Below are 21,221 nucleotides of genomic sequence, written 5' to 3'. Positions count from 1 at the left end.
TTGCATTTTTGTGGCGAATAACCGGCTAAAGTCATTTCTTCTGTTTTCTGGGTGTAGTGCAATACACGTCAGAGTTTATCGGTGCTCCATGAGGGAGAACCTCAAACAGAAGAAACCCTTCACAATCCCAGAAGACTGTTGCCATGGCTTTCCTGGCCGATGGTGCGAATGGAACTTATTTTCGGAAGATAGGTGGTTCGAAGTTTTGTTTCCTGTTCGAAATGATGAACCCTTGTCCCGTCATAAAGTAACAGTCTACTGTGTTTCCTATGGCACCAGACGGGTTCCAGTATTATACTGTGAAGGGCGCCGATCCCATAAGAAGTTCTTTGGCCACAAATTAAGTTGCCTTCATATCTGAATATATATCTACTTTCAGAGCGAAGAGTTGAAATGAACAATCTCTGCAGTACAAATTTAAAACTTCCTGGAGTCGGTTACGTACCGAATATCCGTATGGCTTTCAGCTGTCACATAACTCCAAGGAAAGTCAAATGCCTTGTAGCTGTATTTTTTATTTTATTTCATATTTCTCTCATGTATGCACAGTACGATTTAAGTCAGTATTCTCTCTTCTTCAGGTGCATGTTACACTTGTTTTATAAATTGTAACAGTCGTTCCATCAAGCTAGGTGGTTATAATGTGTTACAGTAATCATGTCATCCAGTCCGTGAAGTACTCCTAACAGAAACCTAAAGATGAGACAACATTTTCTCGAAATCTGTTGTACATACATCAAAATAAAACAAAAAACACACTTACAAAGAAACTGACTTTCATTGTAATAAACATAAAGTGGTTCTGTATTCCGTGTGTAGCTATTATGTGGAAGACATTTCAGAACTCTACCAAAACTTTTCCGGTAAATATGGATCAGTAAGCCCTGTGTAAAATCGGTGTATAAGGCGACACAGGAAAAGCGTCAACGCTAGGAATGTGACGAACTTACTAATCACACAGGAAGAAAGTAGCGAAGAGCTACAACCATTAGAAATGCCGTCGACGTATTTGTCACTCCGTTAGGGCGAAATGTTTTTCGGAGATGTAGGCACCCATCTGCGCATTACTAACAGAAGAAAAGACACATATTATGGCCACTATATTCATCAGCCCAACACGCAGGCTACAACAAACCACGCACTGAGTGCAAACTACTCCCGTCCCTAGGTACAGCATTTTTCCTAATTTACAGCACTGCTTTGTTAATTGTAGCAGCGCTGGCAGGTGGGCCGCTTTCCATTTACTCTTTTTTCCGCTCCTCCTTTCCCTCAACAGCTGACGTTGTTTTCGCCGCGGCGTAGCTCTCATGCTTTCCGCGTTAATGGAGCGCCGCTGTATCACTGTCACGCATACTCAGCCCCGGAGGCCTGGAACAGCGCTCCAGCGACGGACAAAAAACACGCAGCCCGCTTCACTCGCCCATCGGGATTCCCGAACACATTCCGCGCTTCTCGCGTCTGCTTAGGCAACCCTGCGTAACTCTGCGCTGCAGTAAGAAACCCCTCACAGTGGAGCGCTGGGACCGCCGCGCCTTTGGTGACGGGCTGGGGAGGAGAAATGAGCACGCCTGCCTGTTTTGAGCCCGTTAGCGGCCGTTCTGTGATAACCCCGCTGCCGGCGTACTCCCGCACGCGTTTGGTTTATTTCCGCCCTCTGCGGACACCACAGGGCGTCGCTCCTCCCTCGATGCTCGTAATCTTCTCTCGTTGCTTCTGTTTTCGAGGGTGTTCCTGCTACTCTCATTTCCAGTCCGCATGTAATATGGTTCCGTCGGGAATGCAGAGTTAACTAGTAACAAGCGCGTCCCTGTTGCACAGCAGCGAGACAAAAGCCCGCCCTTTTAACTGCTGGGTACAAGCCGGACACGTTGTTGCACTGCGAAAGCTCGCATAGCTCAGAACAGAAGTGCCTACAAAAGTATAGGTTTTTAAAAGTCACGGTTAAATTCCTGGGGAAATGACTATTTTTGCCGTGGGTGTTTCTACACACTATAATACCTGTGATTTCCAAGCACCTCAAATCCAGATGTACAGAGATAAAAAGAATTTTATTTTATATTCTTTTCCCCAAATATACATTTCGCGTCAAACGTATGTGCGGTAGGCAGCGAACCCTCTACCACGAAGAGTAGTTGCTTTTCGTGGCGCCTTGCTTTCACGTAGCAACTAGACAACCACGTCACAGGACCAAACAGATTTAGCCACACTACAGCACAACTCAAGGCAACACCGATCATCACAGCTGAAAGTAATTTATTAATATAAAATACATGGTTATTCAAAAAGAGGGACCCAAGTTAATTAATTTAGATTTCACCACGTAATAGGAACATGAACATGTACCGGAGGAAAGAGAAAGATCGCAAATTTTGTGTGGTTAGCCACTAGTTGCATAAACGGCCACTAGGCTTTGAGCACAATGGGACTTAACTTCTGAGGTCATCAGTCCCCTAGAACTTAGAACTACTTAAACCTAACTAACCTAAGGACATCACACACATCCATGCCCGAGGCAGGATTCGTACCTGCGACCGTAGCGGTAGCGCGGTTCCAGACTGTAGCGCCTAGAACCTCTCGGCCACTCCGGCCGCCAACGGCCACCAGGGCCGTGATAATTGTGAAAATGGCAGCTGGGGTATTCGTGCCAATAGGCAGTTTGAGCAAGGTCAGTGTTGTCAGATCTACTGCTTTTCAAAAAAAGCTCCTGCCCACTGCTGAAAAGCAAATAAAGGGCTAATCTCCCACTTTTTATGTCGTTCGTGTCTATTCTCTCAAAGCAATTTTCATTTTGGTTCTATTGCAGAATGTCGTCAACCTTCGTTCGAATATATTTTTAAGAAGTGACGCAGCAATGAATTATAGTGATTCATCAAATATAAAATGTTAAAGAGCTGTCTGCCATTAGAGGAAGGAAATTATGCTAACAGTAGTAAATTAAAAACTTAACAACTCATTCCGTATACAATAAATATAGGAAGAACCCGTTCTGTTGCCTATATCTACGTAATATTAACACGAGAGACAGAATTCGTCATCCTCAGTTTTCACCCTTTAGCACTGACTGTACGTAATGTCCAGACAGTGGTGTAGTACTGACTATACGCATTGTCAAATAGTGGTATAATTCTGAATATCACATAATGTTTCAGCAAAGTTTTAAAAGCTTACAAGCACTCGGAGAACATTGTTGATTTATTGTCGTATTCAACCACTTATCACTTATCGAGAGGAGCAGTGAACGGTGGATGGAATAATTTTTTTTATATGCCTGTTTAATATAGTTGTTGTATGTATCTTGAAACAGAGGGAGTCAAAAAATTTTAGTTTGTTCGATTTCTACGTTTCTTACAGAAAATAGTAAGTATATAAAACCGAAAATCGGTTGTTTCAGAAACCGGCAAATTTCGAGCGATTATAACAGTCAGTTTAAACTTGGGTGGAAGATATGTATGACCGAAAAAGGTTCTTATTATTAATTAACCTTCGATGAACTATCTATAAATCGATAGTATCTGGACTGTCGTCACTATCGGTCGTCTGGTTTAACAATCGATGGCCCGTTTTGGATTGCCGCCTGAAAATTTGTCGGTTCCTATTACCTCCATGGCGTTTGGAGTGCAGAGGGAAAGTAGGTTGTATGGAGGTATTTAATGAACAACAAATATATTGGCGCCTTAGCCAGTTTAAGTTGTTTATAAATTATGTTGTTAAGTAAACGTAGGCTTCCGCGGCCTTTGTCAGAGTCAATATAGTTCTTCTTGGTTTGAGGCAGCATTGTCATCTATAAATTCCGACGTTTCGGCGAATGTGGCAAGGCGCCCTCCTCAGGGTGTATTCCTAACTGCAGCAGTTAGCAATACACCCTTAGGTGGGCGACTTGCAACAGTCGCCGAAACGTCAGAATTTTATAGATGACAATGCGGCCTCAAACCCAGAAGAATTTTATTGACTATGTTGTTAATAGATTGGTCGCTGTGGAGGAGGGATCGTGAAAGAGGGAATTTTCTTTTTTGTCTTCCAGTGATGGCATCTCACTGTCGTGTGCATCTTGAACCGATCAGATGCTTATGGTAAAAACTACACACGTAAATAACATGGCTTCGTGAATGTGCATTATAGTGATTTTCATCTTCAAATGTGTTAGCTTGCTTACTTGTAGCAAGGAATAAAAATGTAAATAAGGCTGTTGTAATACAACGTAGTTAGTGGAGGAAAAAATGTGACATTTTAAAGATTTATTAAATGCTTCTGATTGTACTGTAAAATGCATTTTAAAATGAATACAATTATTGTCGTTATTAATCAAACACACCTGCTACTGTCCTCTTCTGTTTCTGACTCCTGAGGGTTCTTGAAAGTGTTTCTAGTTTAATGTGTCAATGTTTAAAGCGATTCGAAAACACAAAACACGAACTCAAACCTAATGCCCCTGCGTCATTTCTGGTTTTGGAGAAGCACAAATATCGTTCATATGTTGGTTGCCTATGTTGCGGTCGATTAGCGAAGCTTGTTCCTTCAAGGCCCAAGGGCCTTGCCGCAGTGGTAACACCGGTTCCCGTCAGATCACTGAAGTTAAGCGCTGTCGGGTGAGCTAGCACTTGGATGGGTGACCGTCCGGTCTGCCAAGCGCTGTTGGCAGGCAGGGTGCACTCAGCCATTGTGAGACAAATTGAGGAGTTACTTGATAGAGAAGTAGTTGCTCCGGTCACGGAAATGGACATACGGCAGGGAGAGCGGTTTACTGACCACATACCCCTCCACAGCCGCATCTAGTGACGATACCTCTGAGCTGAGGATGACACGGTGGACAGTCAGTACCTTTGGGCCTTCATGGAATGTTGGTGTAGAGTTTAGTTTAGGTTTAACTCCTTCACGGACACACTAGCTCTTGCAAAACTGAATATACGAGTAGTAAGAGTACAACCTGTCGAGTGTCAAGTTTTTTTGCTTGTATGGTGCTGGACATAATCATTAAAATATACAGCTGTAGTTACATGCTATCTGCTTTCACAGCATTGCAGTGCTTATTCATAAGTAATTCGGGTGCAATGTAAATATTTCAGTGAGCCTGAGACAAAACTAATCTCTTCTGGCCAATAGTGGTCTGTGAAAGTCCAGGAATGTTTTTGGAAAACTCCAAATCCTGTAGATATTTCTTAAGCTCTCACCAGTTAATGCTGAAGTCCCTTGTTTGAAACTTGTGCAGTGAGTGATTAAGCCCACCATTATTTTTAATTTTTCATTTTTTTCAAGTTTACATCATTCTGCAACATGATTAATAATTTTTCTAGTATCACGAGGAAGAATTCAGCCTCTAAAGCCTCTAGATCTACGGGGTATCGTAGGAGGTGAAGTGAATGTGCCAGAAACGGCTTCTTCATCACTCATTTCATTATTTAAACGCCACACAAGTACAGGATTATTCTTCATAATGCAAAATATAGTGGCACAACTGTTGAATCGGTGTCATTGGCAGCAGTGAAACAAAGACCACAGTAGCGAAGAAGTGTTCCGAATGGTGGCGACAGCCGGCCGCGGTGGTCTCGCGGTTAAGGCGCCCAGTCCGGAACCGCGCGACTGCTACGGTCGCAGGTTCGAATCCTGCCTCGGGCATGGATGTGTGTGATGTCCTTAGGTTAGTTAGGTAGTTCTAAGTTCTAGGGGACTGATGACCACAGAAGTTAAGTCCCATAGTGCTTAGAGCCATTTGAACCATTTTGGTGGCGACATGAAACCATCAGTACTTTTCGCACGCCATGGATTGTCTCCGCTGGCTGAGGAAATTCCAAGCTTCCAAGAGTATTTTGTTTTTGTAAGAGGAGTCCAAATAGAGTTTTTTGTTATATTTTGAAAATGAACAGTAAAAATCAGTCATCTTTATGGATTATTTGCAGAAAAATGGGGGATAATAGTCAGTTTGTAAAGTGTAACATCTGAATTAAAGATTATAAACATGATCAGGGAATATGACTAATTTAAGAGACCAGTAAAAAGAAAGCAAGGTGAAAAACTAGGAACCTCGAATCACTAATAGAATTGGAAGGTGAGGGATCAACTTATGAACTAGATCAAGTGCAAGAGGTGCAACCAAAAGAATCGACAAGCTTTATAAAAAATATTTTAATAGAATTCAGTTGTACAGTACGATACTAGTTCAAAAGCGATTGCTATCGATATTCTACCATACAGAACTTCCGACCATCAAGGTTTGAAAAAAATTGCTTATGGCTAATACAGCAAATGTGAGTAGCCAGATAATACCACACTTAAACGTTTACTGATCTCGAAACCATAAATAAATAAATTAGAGAAAGCCCTTAGAAAATTTAATTTTTTAGTGCTACAACGGACACGTAGAAAAGGGACGTGAATGAAGGCATACTGCCATTGACTTGCCACTTTATTAAAGACGAAAAATTAGTTTCATCCTTATTGTTGTGGTTGTTATGGTCTTCAGTCCAGAGACTGGTGTGTTGCAACTCTCTATGCTACCCTATCCTGTGGAAGTTTCTTCATCTCCCAGTACCTACTGCAACCTACTTCCTTCTCAATCTACTTACTGCATTCATCTCTTGGTCCCCCTCTACGATTTTTACCCAACACGCTGTCCTCAAATACTAAACAGGTGATCCCTTGACGCCTCAGAACGTGTTCTACCAATCCATCGCTTCTTCTAGTCAAGTTGTGACAGAAATTCTTCTTCTACCCAATTCTGTTCAGTACCTCCTCATTAGTTACGTGATCTATCCATCTGATCTTCGGCATTCATCTGTAGCACCACATTTAGAAAGCCTTCATTCTCTTCATGTCTAAACTATTTATCGTCCACGTTTCACTTCCATATATGACTACACTCCATACAAATACTTTCAGAAAAGGCTTCCTGACACTTAAATCTATACTCGATGGTAACAAATGTCTCTTCTGCAGAAACGCATTCCATGCCATTGCCAGTCTACGTTTTATATCGTCCCTACTTCGACCGTCATCAATTAATTTGCTCCCCTAATAGAAAAATTCATGTACTGCTTTAAGCGTCTCATTTCCAAATCTAATTCCCTCAGCATCACCTGATTTAATTCGACTACATTCCAATATCCTCGTTCTGCTCTTGTTGGTGTTCATCTTATATCCTCCTTTCAAGACATTGTCCATTCCGTTCAACTGCTCTTCAAGGTCCTTCACTGTCTTTTACAGAAAGACAGTGTCATCGGCAAACCTCAAAGTTTTTATTTCTTATCCATGTATTTTAATTCCTACTGCAAATTTTCATTCTGCTTCCTCTACTGCTGGCTCAATATACAGATTGAATAACTTCGGGGATAGGCTACAACCATGGCTCAATCCCTTCCCAACCACTGTTTCCCTTTCGTGCCCCTCGACTCTTATAACTGCCATCTGGTTTCTGTACAAATTGTGAACAGCCTTTCGGATCCTGTAATTGTCCCCTGCCACCATCAGAATATGAAAGAGAATATTCCAGTCAGCATTGTCAAATGCTTTCTCCACAAATGATAGATTAAAAGTGACAAAAATTGCAAGTAATCACAACGCAGTGTGTATGCACATATAACTAACGTTTTTCAAAATGTGCCTTTCTTTCACTCGTCAATGCCGTGCTCAGTTACGTTTCATTTTTGTGATCGGTACATGTAGGTGTAAGTGAAGTCAGCGTAACTTGTCACGTATTTCTTGGAAGTTTCAACTGCCCCCCCACCCCCGCCCCATCTCACCATCATCCCTCTTGTCGATAGGAATTTGAAACCGTCGAACACTGCCAACCGTAACAAATCATTGAATAATTGCTTTACAACAAGCTTGATGTATTTTCTTATTCATTACTTACAAGACCGAGCGAGGTAACTCAGTGGTTAGCACACTGGACTCGCATTTAGAAGCAAACAAAAAGGAACTGAGACTGATACAAGAGGTGCCAACTGGATGGAACAGCTCATTCCACACGCTCAAAAGAATTTGGGAAGTACGAAGTGAGCTTGAGATTGCGATCAATTAAAGTTCAAAACCACTGCCTACCCTCACTGTAGAAAATTACTTATCTACACAAGAGATAAAAGATCTTCTTGAACTTTTTGAAATAGCAACAACAACATTCTTAGGGGAATAATACGTCACTGCTTCCTTAATTATGCCTTTTGTACGAGGTATTGCTGCAAAGGTTTCAGACTCGTAAAGCACCTTAACAACTAATGAAGGACGAAGTGTTCTGGATTCCTTGTTTAAATCAGTCAGTGAAAGAGTGAAATAATTTAACACATTGAATGTTAATATGTTTGAAACATTATTGGTTCCGAGGGTTACGAGACTTGTTTCCGGACATTTCAAGAGGCAGAGAAATCTGCGTAAGTACTTCAGGAAGAGTATGCTGCTATCATCGCGTCACCTACAAGAATAATACCAGAAACAAGGGCATCCATGAATAGTGCTAATACGTCTACTGAACACTTTTGAAACGGGATGACCTACTTTTTTCACCCGGTTAGCAACAGTATAACTTCGATGTCGTTACACAAATTAGTGATGCCATAATTGAACTACAACAATATTTTCAGAATCTGTAATAGACAAGCAGACTTGTGTATTAGAACATTGTGCCAAATCTAACAGTATGTTGCGTGTAGCTGGCCATTGTGGCCGAGCCGTTCTCGGCGCTTCAGTCCGGAACTGCGCTGCTGCTACGGTCGCAGGTTCCAAACCTGCCACGGGCATGGATGTGTGTGATGCCCTTAGGTTAGTTAGGTTTAAGTATTTCTGAGTCTAGGGGACTGGTGACCTCAGATGTTGAGTCCCATAGTGCTCAGAGCCATTTCTGTTGCATGTAATGGCCATTAAATTTTTGTGGTGTCCAGCGACTTCAGTTCGTGCAGAGAGGGTTTTCTCCATGGCAGTATAAATAATTACTTAAAAACACAACAGACTAAAGAAAGGAATTTAAACACCTTACGTGTACCTTCTAATGTTGTATGTTAAACAACAGACTAAAGGACAAGAATTTAAGTACCTTACCTTTTTATAAAACAAAATTTACGTATTGTCCATTATTGTATTTTAAGCAATGAAAATTCTTAGAAAGCTATTTTTCATTTAAATACCTACCCAAAACAATCGATAGTTAATCGATACAATGATTATTTTCGAAGGTATTATCGATACTATCAGGTGTGTCGACTGTCGATGTTTCAGTAACACTATCGGTTGTTTTCAGCGATCCATTTCATTCGTAACTGGCCTACCGGCAAGCCTTTGAGTTCGCTAGGATAGAATTAGGAATCTGTGTCACGTAGGGCGGCTGACGCGACAGTGGCACTGTTACAGAGCGGCCTTGATAAATTTTATTGAAACCTCACCAGCAATTTCGACTCTTTTCATCCTTCGACCGCTACAGACGTGCTTGCTGCATTCTGTGGAAATAGCGGCTTTGTTGTTGCCCTATACTCCTGCCTTGTCGCCCTATACGGGTGCCCGCGCCGGGAGACCCCGTTCCGGTCGTTCCCCGTACAATGGTTGCGCCGCACGGACCGACACCTCTGTGTGGCATATTCCTGGAACGCTGGAGGGGACGATTTCATCTGCCGCTCTGGGTTTTGCCGTCCCCGATACAATATAAACACAGTTACTCAAACAACTTAAGTTTCTCACTGGAAAACTCGTCTACAAATGAATCACTCCATAGACAAACACACCGTTGTGCCAGTAATATTTCAGACCTAAAATTTACGTCTGTCCTTTGGTTTTTATTAGGATGTAAAAAACGTTTGATGGAAGGTAACTGTCACTTCTGATTCATCTCAGTAACTTAGAGTTCATTCACAGTTACACATCTGTAAACCTACTGGCCTACATATATTCATGCTCAAGGGAAACTTAAAAGATGTAAAGAACAACCTGGACGGTAATAGAGACGGGAACGCAGTCTATGGATTACTTCTTTCAGTGAAGAAACTATTTTGTGGTCACATGATGTATGGAGAACCTCACCTGACAATACCATAATTATGTTCGTTCAAATCTGCGCCAAAAATTTCTTGTGATGTACAGAGATAATTTTCCATTTACAAAAATATTTTGACTCGTATGTGTAGCAAGTTTAATACATCTCGCTTGTAATTTTACTAACGAAATATGATGGGTATCAACTGTTTCGTTGGTTTAACTCTTTTACATGGTCACTGACAGCGCACATTTTGTGGCTTTCTTTTTTATCAGTTATGATTTTTCTGTAACAAAGTAATATTTACATATAAATATACATAATTACTTTGTAATGTACTTCGTAATTATTCACCCATTTTCTACCTGTCGAATAACAATTTAGTATCGTGCAAATGCAGTCACTTGTTACTTGTTATTGTGCACGATTTTTTTTGTTAACCTTTGCTTGTATCGACTATCCAACTGTTTTGAATGAATGTGTAGTGGTTTCTTACGCTTCAATATCGGTTATGTACTTAAGATTTTGTTATAGCTTGTATGGATCATCACCGTATAATAGATTATCACACTCGGCAGAGGCTAAGTGCTGTGTTTACACGTTTACCTCTCTCACAGAGCCGCCCATCTCAATAGTTTGCCGTGCGCAGCATGCTGCATCTGCTCGCGATACTTGTGCCAGGCAGTCGACAAATTGGTACAGTGGTAATTATTTCTGAGTTTGTACTTTAACATCGCCTATGTCCGCCTCGGTAGCTGCACGGTCAGCGTGACGGATTAAGCGAAGGCGCCCGGGTTTGATTCCCCGCCGGGACGAGGATTTTCTGCGCTCTGGGACTAGGTGTTGTGCTGTCCTTACGCTCATCCCGTGATAAAGGGCGTTCTACTCTTCAGGAGGTTGTTTTGGAACGTGCCAAAAGCCAATAAATTAAAAAAAGAAATATCGTTATCCATACCATTCACAGTTAAACTTTAGCACAACTCATTTAGGATTTAGTATAAGGCTGTTGGGAATTCGACTTATTTATTTTATTCGTTAACATGCTATAGCTTTAGCCTAATATCCAGTTTTACTTAACTGCAGGTAACCTCAACACGTTCTGAGACAATAAATGGCTTTAATTAATCATTAAAATTTTTGTCACTTCGGTTGTGATGCTGTACATGGTCACCGGCTCAAAACTGATTGCATGACAGGTAGTGACTATATAGCTAAGCAATTGGTGCAGACGCCAGACGTAGGGGGAAAGAAGAGACGTTGGCTGCTTGCAGAGACCATCACTTACTCCCATTCAAGAGTGCCACAGAATAAATTTCGGAGGTTGTTGAGGCGTATTTATTTTCTTAGTATTTCTTAGAGTTTCACAGAGGAAGACTGCACTGTAGTTCCTTCTCTAGATTGTCGCACAGATGAAAAAATGGTAGATATCGTAATAGACGACAGAGGGATAGAGAAACAATTAAAATCGCTCAAATGGGGAAACGTCGCTGGACCTGATGGGATACCAGTTCGATTTACACAGAGTACGCGAAGGAACTTACCCGCCATCTTGCAGCGCAGGTATCGTAGGTCTCTAGAAATCGTTACGTTCCAAAGTATTGGAAAAGGGCACATGTCATCCCCGTTTTCAAGAACGGATGTCGAACAGATGTGTAGAACTATAGTCCTATATCTCTAACGTCGATCAGTTGTAGAATTTGGGAACAAGTATTATGCTCGACTATAATAACTTTTCTGGAGACTAGAAATCTATACTGTAGGAATCAGCATGGGTTTCGAAAAAGACGATCTTGTGAAACCCAGCTCGCGCTATTCGTCCACGAGACTCAGATGGCCATAGACACGGGTTCCCAGGTAGATGCCGTGTTTCTTGACTTCCGCAACGCGTTCGATACAGTTCCCCACAGTCGTTTAATGAACAAAGTAAGGGCATATGGACTATCAGACCAATTGTGTGATTGGATTGAAGAGTTCCTAGATAACAGAACGCTGCATGTCATTCTCAATGGAGAGAAGTCTTCCGAAGTAAGAGTGATTTCAGGTGTGCCGCAGGTGAGTGTCGTAGGACCGTTGCTATTCACAATATACATAAATGACCTTGTGGATGACATCGGAAGTTCGCTGAGGCTTTTAGCGGATGATCCTGTGGTATATCGAGAGGTTGTAACAATGGAAAATTGTACTGAAATACAGGAGGATCTGCAGTGAATTGACGCATGGTGCAGGGAATGGCAATTCAATCTCAATGTAGACAAGTGTAATGTGCTGCGAATACATAGAAAGAAAGATCACTTAGCATGCAGCTACAATATAGCAGGTCAGCAACTGGAAGCATTTAATTCCATAAATTATCTGGGAGTACGCATTAGGAGTGATTTAAAATGGCATGATCATATGAAGATGATCGTCGGTAAAGCAGATGCCAGAATGAGATTCATTGGAAGAGTCCTAAGGAAATGCAATCCGAAAACAAAGGAAGTAGGTTACAGTACGTTTGCTCGCCCACTGCTCGAATACTGCTCAGCAGTGTGGGATCCGTACCACATAGGGATAATGGAAGAGATAGAGAAGATTCAACGGAGAGCAGCGCGCTTCGTTACAGGATCATTTAGTGATCGCGAAAGCGTTGCGGAGATGATGGATAAACTCTAGTGGAAGACTCTGCAGGAGAGACGCTCAGTAGCTCGGTACGGGCTTTTGTTGAAGTTTCGAGAACATACCTTCACCGAGGAGTCAAGCAGTATATTGCTCCCTCCTACGTATATCTCGCGAAGAGACCATGAGGATAAAATCAGAGAGATTACAGCCCACACAGAGGCATACCGACAATCCTTCTTTGCACGAACAATACGAGACTGGAATAGACGGGAGAACCGATAGAGGTACTCAAGGTACCCTCCGCCACACACTGTCAAGTGGCTTGCCTAGTATGGATGTAGATGTAGATGTAGTTTTCACTGTAGGCTACTGGTGATCAGTGATGGTTCCTTATAGAATTACAGCACTTCCTTCGATTTCTTACCCTGTCTGTCTTCGTTCCTATATTGCACTGAGCTATCTGTACATCATTGCAAAGAACGGTATGCTCTGTACGGCTTGTTTGGAAACAAGCTCGGTCCGTTCACTTATAGCCAGCGTAGGACACGAGATCCTACTATATATGTTTTAAACTGAGCGATGCTTTCTACCATCAGTATTGTTGATCTGATTGTGGTGCCCCAGATGCTATAAACAGGGAGGAAGGAATTCATAATCGCGAACTTGGATTTTGCTGTATCTGCGGTAGCAGAACACAATGTAAGCTAGAAAGAGAGCATGGATACCACTTCGGATCTTAGAAGAATAACAAAATAAAATGTTTTTCTTACAAGTCTCTAGAAAGTTCACCAAAGACGAAAACTAAACTATTACATAGTGGTCGACCCAGCATTACCACAAAGCTCTCCAAGGAGGGCAGACTACCGTTACACGACATTCTTGAGTCACAGTCAGAAGCTACCATTCCTGACGATCCGCGACTACCAGCAGACGAGGCGCGTGAATGTTACGACTGTGATGGCAGATCCCTACAAGTCCGGCCGACGTTCCGAACTGCCTTCTGGTCCTTTTTTGTGGCAGTTTATTATTACACAGCGTTACCGGTTCAGTTCCGGTCCAACTGTCTCGTTGGACAAGTGAGGGGAGACTCAAAGCAACTGCTGAATAACAGCCGAGCATAACACTTTGAAGGTGTGACGCTGGAACTTTAAGTTCCGTCCACCCCCCGACGGTGGGAGTACAGAGGAGGGTTGCAGTAATGTGCCAACTCTATGGTGAAAGAAAAAAGTGGCTGGATGAAAACAGGCCACTGCTTTTGAATGTACGAAACAGACAGAAAAACATGGTCGTATTGGGCCTATCGTCAGCCATAGCCCGAATCCGAGTCCACCAGAATGGTGAGCGGAACGGGGTGTCGGTGCCAGCGCAGTGGAACTGTGATGCCGATGGTTTGTAGTCCAGCGACCGTCTCACGGAGGGCGTCCACTTTACTGTACAGTTGGCGAGCCTTACGGCGAAAGGTCGTCTTGAGACGGGCCGTACGTGTCTCCGCATGCAGAGTGACTATCCTGGTGAGTGGAGGGGCGTGAAGACTCCACCTGAGAACTTTATTCTGTAGGCGTTGGAGCGTTAGCATCTGGGAATTACTAATAGTGGCCCACGCAGAGGAACCATGTGTTAGTGAGGGTAGGACAACGGAGTGATGCAGCCGGTGCTTGGTACCTAAATCAGCTCACGGCAGGAGAAGAGCTAGTACAAGGCCCTTTATGGGCACTGTATTCTGCGTTGCGGTGCCTTCTAGTCGGCGGTGCGCCGGTATGTAAGGACGATTGGCTGATACATCTTCTGAGGCTATTCTCGATCACGTGAGTAGGAAAATAGTCTGCTTATTGTTCGCGACCTCTGGCTCTGCTGTCGATCCACGGTGCTCGGGCTGCGGGCCCTGGAGGCCATTGGCTGAGACACAGGGCTGTATTTTCGTCTACGGCAGGGGCCTCGGTCGTACCGTACACATCTGCATTGGTGTCACTCGCTATGACGAAGGCATCTCGCAGCTCTGTTCTGTCCTGTGGAATGCCGACGTCGTAGGCGGACGGGACTCACGCTGCAATTGTGATTGCACCCTCTATCAAAGTGTATTTTGGTGGTAATCGGGTTCCCGTTGATTGCCCGTTTTACCGTAGAGGGACTTGAAGATGGTACAGTGTAACTTGTAAATCGATAGAAAACTAAGAAAGATCCTCAAATATAGGCGAAGGATTCTTTTATAGAGAAACGACAGATATACCCTTTTCACTCTTGCTCCCGTTTTTCTTCTTCCAGCATTGTCAACTGTATGTTAACAATGATACAAACCATTAGAGACGGTTATAACGATAAGCTGGCTGATATGCATCTTTTATATGGGTTCAACAAACAAAATGGAAAAGAGGTACTACGACTTTACGCGAAGTTGCGACTGGAGCGACGGCAACCACTTTACAATATTATTCCAACTGGGGGTTCTTGCATTACCCTGTGTTTTGTGTCTTATGGAATGGAAATTCCGTAATACAGGCTTTCATACTCCTGTGAGGGCGTTCTCACAGAGCAAAGTTGTGTGGCGTAACATATCAAATACATACTAATTACAGTATAACTCGGTAACGAAACACCCGAGATCACTCGATTACTCTACCAAAACGCTCAGATTTTCATCATCAACCTAAGAAAATTTAGTGCGTGTAGTTCAGACACATCAAACGAGATGGATAAGGACTGCGGTTAGTAATGGAGGGCACAAATCCTTGCATTGGACGGAGAAATTCGAATCTGACTCGCTTTCGCGTCCCTCTGACGTGCCTCAGACGTTTCCCATTACTTATTCTTATGTTGTGCATGCTGAATACCGTCCGACTTTCTTATAAAATAATGTGCACCTTATTACCAGATTACGAAGCTGACTCTCCACAGGGCCCTACTCTTCTTCTGGTTGCGATATATTGGAATGGATGGCCTTTACATAAAACATACCCTCAGCCCCAGCCAATGTTTGTTAAGCGCAACTTGGGTGAGGCTACGTCGGAATATTCTTCTTCGCCAGAGAAATGTGCGACAGACTGTAGATAAGCTATCAAAGGAATATCTGCTTAACAGCGTAAGATTGCGCAGATTACCAAACCTGTAGCCCTAAATCGCAGCCGCGATTGTCGTTGTAAGGTATTGTGATGTTTTTCAACCGAGTGGTAACTGTATAGAATCTTAAAAGACGCATTTACGGTCAGTAGGCTTTTAAGACATGTGAGTGAATTTGTCGTTCGCTGGATCTTAGTACACGACCGGGGCTAAGTTTGACTCCTCTATGCAGTGTCAACAAAGTTTGGTTGTTAACATTCCGTCCGTCGGATGTGAGTGTTATGATCGATGACGTCTTCTCTCTTCAGTACATTAATTACTCGTACGTACGAACACAAAAATGACATTCATCACAATCTATCACTCGAAAGGCGTATTGACGTATTGAGGCATATCCTTGTTATAAGTTTTAATTCACCGAAATGTCGTCAATATCTACTATCAATAATTGGTAATTAGAATATCGCGTCGCGACTATCATGTACCCTAAATGTGAACGTGCTGATCATCAGTCCAAATGATAAACATATATTTAGCATTGTAGCTCAGAACTAGAGTACGAAACGCAAAACCACTAGAAAGTCCATCCATCAATAGCAAAATAAAAAAAATATATATTGCTTAAACTGTGCGTTATTCTACGCAGCCCTACCAGAGATTCTAGACGCACTGAAGGCATCCAATTTCTTCATTATACTTTCGTAATTAAATTCTGAAAGTATCTGTACAGCCATACGCTGTCGTTTTATGGGCACATCAAGAAAAGCTTTCATCCTCTGGAGCTCCAAGCTCAGACAAGATGGCGCAGTGGTCGCCACTCTGGACTCGGTCTTGAAACACTAAACACGCTGCGATGAGTCCACTGAAAAGGACACGTTCATATTCCTTTCCGTCCTTCTTGTTATCATTAGCTACAGACGTCGTCTTCGACTTCATTTTCGTTGTTTCGTGTAGATCTCGGTTACTAAGCGGCAGAACATGCTTCTCCAAGATTCTTGTCTCTGGACCACAGATCAGTACATCTGCGTCAAACATCAATCACCTGACTACTTTGCAAGCTCCACCTAAGTGTCTGCAGAGTGTTCCCTAAAACACCTTCAGACTAGTTCTCTAACGTTCCACTTCTAAGAGCGAGAAAAATCTTTTTGTACAACTTCTGATTTATCTTAATTTATTATGATGATCATTGCTCCCTATGTAGGATGGAGAGAGTAAAATATTTTCACTTTCAGAAGAGAAAGTTGGTGATTGTAATTTCGTGAAAAAGAAACACTTTTGTTGCAATGGTTGCCGTCCAGACTCACTTATCATTCCAGTGACACTCTCTCCCTTAACTCGCTACAAAACAAGTCGAGCTGACTGTCTTTCAACTTTTACGATGACTTCCATTAATCCTACATGGAAAGGATCCCATACTGCAACAGCAATACTCTAGCAGAGAACGAACAAGGGTACCGTAGGCAGTCTCTTAGTAGACCTTTCGCATCTTCCAAGCGTTCTGCCATTAAAAGATAGCCCTTGGTTTGCCTTCCCCGCAAAATTATGTATATGATAGTTCCTATTTAAGTTGTTCGTAATTGTGGTTGCCAGGGATTTAGTTGAACCGGCAGCCTTTAAATTTGTATGGTTTGTCGTGTAGCGAAAGTTAACAGATTTCTTTTTGTACTCATGTGGATAATCTCGCACTTTTTTTTACTGACAGACAACTGCCACTTTTCGCACCATACAGCTATCGTGGATAGTCTTTTTGAAATTGGTTTCAATCTTCTGATCAGTTTACTAAACGATAAATGACAGTATCATCCGCAAATAATCTGAGAGGACTGCTCAGATTGACTCCTAAATCGTTTATCTAGTTCAGATACGGTGGAGGGCCTATTACATGTTCTCGGAGAACGCTTGATGTCACTTATGTTTTACTCATCGGGTCTCCGTTGATTACTGCGTAATGTGACCTTTCGTCACTAAATCATGAATCTAATCCCACAGCTGACACCATACAGGCAAGCAATGTGATTGGATGTAGCTTGTGAGGAACGGTATCAAAACCCTTCTGCAAATCAAGAAAAGTTGAATCAGTCTGACATCCTTTGTCGATCGCATTCATTAAGTCATACAAATAAACAGCTCGTTGTATTTGCAAGAACGATGGTTTCTGAATCCGTGTTGACTAGTGCCTATAAGCCGCTTCCTTCAAGGTAATTCATATGAATATAGTATATATTCCATAGTCCTACTCTAAATCGGCGTCACTGTAATGGGTCTCTGTTTATTAGGATTACTCCCGTTTCCTTCCTTGAATACTTCCAGTCCTTTGGTACGGATCATTCAGCGAGTGAGGGATTATATGTTCTTGCTAAATATGGTGCTGTTACATTAGCATACTGTGAAAGGAACTTTGTTGTGCCCCCTGGACTGGAAGACTTGTCTTTATTAAGTGCTAAACCGAGGATTTCTACTTCTAAGATAGGCATGACGACTGTGGTTTTCGATTTGAATTTTGGAATATTTACTTCGTTTTCTCTGTTGAAAGAAGTTCGGAAAAATGTGTGTAATAACTCAAGATTAGTGGTCCTGTCATCGGTAATATTACCATTGTTATCCTGCACTGAAGGTATGTGGTGGGCCTTTAGGCTGGTGTATTTTACATAAGCGACGAGAATCTTTTCGGGTTTCTGTCAGAATGTGGGACAGAGTTTTGTTGCGAAAGCTGTTAAAAGCATTCTGCACCGAAGTTCCCGCTAAGTTCCAAGCTTCATTAACGCATCGCCTATCTTGGAGACATTTTGCTCCTTTAAAATAACATTGCCTCTTTCTTTGCTTCTGCAACAGTGTTCGGACATGTTTTGTATATCAAGGGGTGTCACTACTGTCTTCTATGGATTTATTCAGTATAAATCTAGCAGTAGCCTCAGATGTTATTCCACTGAATTTGAGCCGCATCTGCTCTACACTTACATAGTTAGCTGGATGGAGTACAGACTGTCCCTTAGGAAGGCGTCAAGCGAATTTTTATCTGCTTTTCTTTTTAAGGATACATTTAGCGTTTAATTTTGGTGGATTTGCATGTTGCGGTTGTCATTCTCGCTACTGTGACCTTGTGGTCACTAATCCCTATATCAGTCATGATGCTCCCGTTATTCTAATTTGTTGCTAAGAGATTAAGTACATTCTCAAACGTGTTTAAATTTGAGTGGACTCCTAAACTAACTGCCGCAGAAAGCATTTAGTACAATTTCTCTCTATATTTTATACCTACCACGACTTTCAATACGCATTTTCGCCATCATACAAGGTCCTCTTTACAAATTTCTGCTGAACGTATGCGTTGTTTTAACCAGTGTTTGGAACCTTCAACGATTTGAGGTTAAGTGCCTTCTATTAGAGCGTGGAGCTCTGGTTCTTTCACAACACACCTACGACAATTTAAACGATAATATTGATTGTTGCTACGCCTAGTCTCTGCCTGTATTTGTCCGGCACCTCTTTAAACTTAAGACCCTTCTGCACTTTTCCGAGATCCACTAATACACAAAACCAACCATTCCGCTCCAAACTGGCCCCTCTACCCGTGTAGCGCGTCTGGCGTGCAGTAGACCGCTGACCTATTAAACAGAGCCGGAAACACGCCACTCTATGCCACAAGTCCAAGAATCTTCAACACACACGGTCGTAGAACCGGCCTTCTGGTTCATACCCTCCACTCGGCTCCGTAACCAAGATCCGAAATAAGTCCTGTTGGCGATTCTACAAATGTTGAGCTCTGCCTTCATTTCACAAGCGAGATTTCTAGTTCTTACCATTTCAGCTAGCCACCGCAACCCAGAGAAAATCTCTCCCGATGTCAAGCGACAAACATCGGTAGTACCGACATGAGCCACCAGCTGGAGCTGGCTGCACCATGTGCTCTTCATGGTTATTTGGGAGGACACGTTCCACTTCTGGAGTAAATGCTCCCGGTCAGTGATCATTACTCCTCCGTCCTGCCTTCCCTTACATTTATTCCTTGATCAAACTAGAATGTAAAGTTATTACGACAACCATTTTATACCGATACTCGAGAGATCTGAGAGTCTTACCCTCATTTGTCGCCATCAATTTTTTTATTTGTATTAGTAACATTTGAAAACTTCAGATTCCTCAAAAGGCGTTTATGTTATAGGATAGTATTTTGTGAACAAGGCGTACGTGCAAATGAGGAGCAAGCTCGTGCCATTCCGAGTAAAAAAGCTCTGTCCTTTCACCTACCAAAAGGTCTAATGACCGCTTTGAACTGAGATCCCGGCCGATTTCATCTGTTGCCTAACTAAACATTTTCATTATGATACATCAAGGGATAATATGGCATGTATTGCCCCATCTAATGCTCGACAACCAAGCCGAATTTTTCTGTTAGACAGAGGCAGGAACATTCTCTCTCAAATACGATATCTCTGATTCAGATGCTCATGGGCGCAGTTCTAATTGCACGGACTTATCTGCACTGCCTTTAATATTTTGTCACCAATAACGCGCTGTTCTCGGCTTGTTTTGCTCTAGAAATGTCGTGAGTGCTCGCAACGCTGTCCGCTGTTTGATATGCTGATGGCATCAGGTTTGCATGTCAGCTTAACGTTCAGTTGTTTGCTTTCGTGAAAGCAAGGCGCCTCACAGACAAATATTTAGCTTGCAAACCGCGTGACAAAATCACGCCTCTAACGCCATCAAAAGATGCAGCTACATAATTTGTCGCAATCTCGAGCTAGATGGAGCTCAGATTTCTCTTATTTCTTTAGTTTCTTGTAGTTTTGTTGATATGCGTTTGTTCGGATACGTAGTTGCATATCATTGACCAAGGTTGTGGAAGCAAATTTATCAACGCATGAAGTAAAAATAATTACTTCTCATAGTTACGGTTGTGCATAATGAAACTAAATGGCACAGGCACAACGAAGGTCTTGAAATTGTAGAATACTAAAACGGAGTGAAAAGTATTCCGATATATTATATTAAGTTGGTGAAATTGTGTGTTTCCGTACCCTAGATCTGTATTGAAGACAAATACGTTTATGTCTTTACCCTTCTTGTAGCCTCAGGAATAAAGAATGGAAGTGAGAGGATTATGGAAACTGCGCTTCTCTAATACATAATAATACCTTTACATCAAAAGAGACCAATGTTCATAGAAACATGTAAGACAAATAATACAGGTTATTTGACGGAAAGACGAACACTGTTCGGCCCGCAGCTCGTGGTATTGCGGTAGCGTTCTCGCTTCCCACGCCCGGGTTCCTGGGTTCGATTCTCGGCGGGGTCAGGGATTTTCTCTGCCTCGTGATGACTGGGTGTTGTGTGATGTCCTTAGGTTAGTTAGGTTTAAGTACTTCTAAGTTCTAGGGGACTGATGACCATAGATGTTAAGTCCCACAGTGCTCAGAGCCATTTGAACCAGCCAGCCAACACTGATCGGTAAATAGTGAACCGCTACGTTGTCTTACGTAAAGACATACGAGGATAAATAGATGAGATCCTTGGTGCTCGTCAAGTCTTTCTGGTCTCAAACAGATATTCTTTATTACAATAGCATTATAGAGTGTCATGAATGGGATGCGGTTACATGTGCACATTCATTTTTTTTAAC

This window comes from Schistocerca piceifrons, chromosome 5 (assembly GCF_021461385.2).
Source record: "Schistocerca piceifrons isolate TAMUIC-IGC-003096 chromosome 5, iqSchPice1.1, whole genome shotgun sequence".
Classification (NCBI taxonomy): Eukaryota; Metazoa; Arthropoda; class Insecta; order Orthoptera; family Acrididae; genus Schistocerca; species Schistocerca piceifrons.
The sequence above is the reverse complement of the archived record's forward strand: the minus strand, read 5'-3'. Positions refer to the sequence as shown.